This window comes from Pteropus vampyrus, unplaced genomic scaffold (genome assembly GCF_000151845.1).
Source record: "Pteropus vampyrus isolate Shadow unplaced genomic scaffold, Pvam_2.0 Scaffold192, whole genome shotgun sequence".
Taxonomy (NCBI): domain Eukaryota; kingdom Metazoa; phylum Chordata; class Mammalia; order Chiroptera; family Pteropodidae; genus Pteropus; species Pteropus vampyrus.
The window spans coordinates 727301-729492 of record NW_011888973.1 but is presented as its reverse complement, the minus strand read 5'-3'; the positions used below and the strand labels follow the sequence as shown (position 1 = coordinate 729492).

Below are 2192 nucleotides of genomic sequence, written 5' to 3'. Positions count from 1 at the left end.
TTTTTTTTTCCCTTTCAGAAAAAAGACTAACAGCATGCTAAAAGAAACTTTGACTGAAGGGTTTAACAGCAGTGTGGGAATAATTTCAATAATTTAAAAAGATGTCACTCTCTGTAATAAAAATTGATTCTATTTCTTTTATTTACTTGAATACATGCTTCTTGTAAACACCTTAAAATTAAATTGAAATGCACCTAATCCATGTTTTTCTGAACTACTCGATTCAGTGTCTTCGAGTATATTTGTGTTGAAATTTTAGAGCTATTTATATGTAAATGAAAAGTCTTCTGTAATTGGCACAGGGAGAGCCTGCTAGAAGCCCAGTAATCTAATCTAAGTTGCGCATTTTCTCCCTCTGTTGTACATTCATAATGGCATTTGAGGGCAAACAGTTTGCTTCTTATGTCAACTCCACTCTCCTTTGCAATAAAGGGAAGAACAGGGGAACTTTGTTGTGGGGATTACGTGGTGAAGTTTTTCTGTGACACGCCATCTTAGACGGAGCTACCAGGTTTCATAGGGAGAAAAAAGGTATTAACTTCTAACTACTAGGAATAGGAATTTAAATTACTTGCGTCAGGTAGTAGAATGAAAGTAAAATTGTACAATTGTTCCTTCTGTGATAGATTATTAAGTTTTATTTTTTTAAATGTGTGCTGCTTGAGACTGGCAATAATGTCACCAAAACAATTTTTCTGTTTTTACATTTTTCCTAAATTGTGTTTTGTTTTGTTTTGTTTTGTTTTGAGGGGGCGGGGATATTAGCCAAAAGACCTAACGAGTTAGCAAGGACATTTAACTATGTTAAAGATTTGAGAAACTTGTTATATGCTTATTACAAATCATAGAATACTTAAATTTTAAGAGATCCGAGAAAAAAATACCTGCATCTCAAATTCTGGAGCAAGCGATGTTTTAAAAAAAAATTGATTTAATACTAAATTAGTTAAAATGAGATTTATTATTCCTGCAGCCATCCAGCCATCCATTCACGTTTATTTAGCCAGTCATTCATCCGTTCCTTCAGCAGGTAGCATGCCCAGCTCTGAGCTGGATGCTGGGAGTGCCTCATAAGCAGGAGACTCACATCACCCTCATGGCGAGTTCTGCCTGTAATCAGATCTGTAAGCCAGAGGACAAAGCCAGATAAGAGTTACATGAAAACTTCAGCTATTTTCCATTTTCAAGAACGGCCTTATTCTGAATGTTTGCCCTTTCTCGATAGTTAAGAGCTAACCATTGAAGCAGAGCTCGTTTTAGATGGTAATCTTTTCTAATGTATGACCCCGAAATAGATAGTATTGGATGTAATCTTTATGTTTTCAGGATCATGGTTTTGGATATTATGCTGACCTGTAATTCACTACCTAAATAAGCTGGTGACAGAATTATTATACTTGATTTTGATTTGTATTTCTTTTCTGACTGACAGATATGGTCTTCTTGCTAGTCATGTCTACTTCTGTAGAACTCTCCCTCCCTTATTCTTTCTAGTAGGCTCTTTCTAATCTCTCCTGGATGTGAATGCAGCGTCACCAGGATTATGAAAATTGTTGCAACCATTTTTTAAAAATAAGGGGTCCTTTATAAAATCAGATGGTTTCTCCTGTGAATAAAATGCATCTTCTTTGCTAAATTTATTTTTGCTGCCTAGAAGACTTCTTTGATTATATCCTTGGCCTTGTTTTTAATAGATGAAACACCATTTTAACCATACTTTTACCAGTTCAGGAAATCAAGTCAAAAGGATGGCAGTACCAGCAATGTAAATCAAAACACGGTTTTTAGTATTCGTGGCAATACACCTTGAATTTTGTAGATAACAAATGGTCTGTACAACACTGATTTTCTAGGGAATACCATGAACAATAGCCGATTTGATTCTCATCATTCTTATCGGTAAAAATAGCTCACATTGGCATACAACTTTAAGATTTGCCAAAGGGAACCTGTTTTTCCCACTTACTCTTCACGACAATGAAGAAGTAGGCAGCACTGCCAGCCACATCTTAGAGTAAACGGAACTCATTCTCAGAGAGGTTGGTGATGGACCACTGCCTCATTTACGCCGCCGGCCTGGTGCACATCTGATCCGTCACACGGTCCCAAAGTGGCGTCATTCGCAAATGATACGGGGGATGGATACGGCGAGAGAAAGGGACCGGTGACGGAGGGAGCCGAAGGATGCTGGA

At 37.2% G+C, this 2192-nt stretch overlaps 1 protein-coding gene across 5 annotated transcripts in view; it reads left to right on the top strand.

Annotated features, from left to right (window-relative positions):
• The window catches only part of IMMP2L (inner mitochondrial membrane peptidase subunit 2), a 690748-nt gene that overhangs the window by 476345 nt on the left and 212211 nt on the right, over positions 1–2192 (top strand). The gene's annotated exons all lie outside the window — the stretch shown is intronic.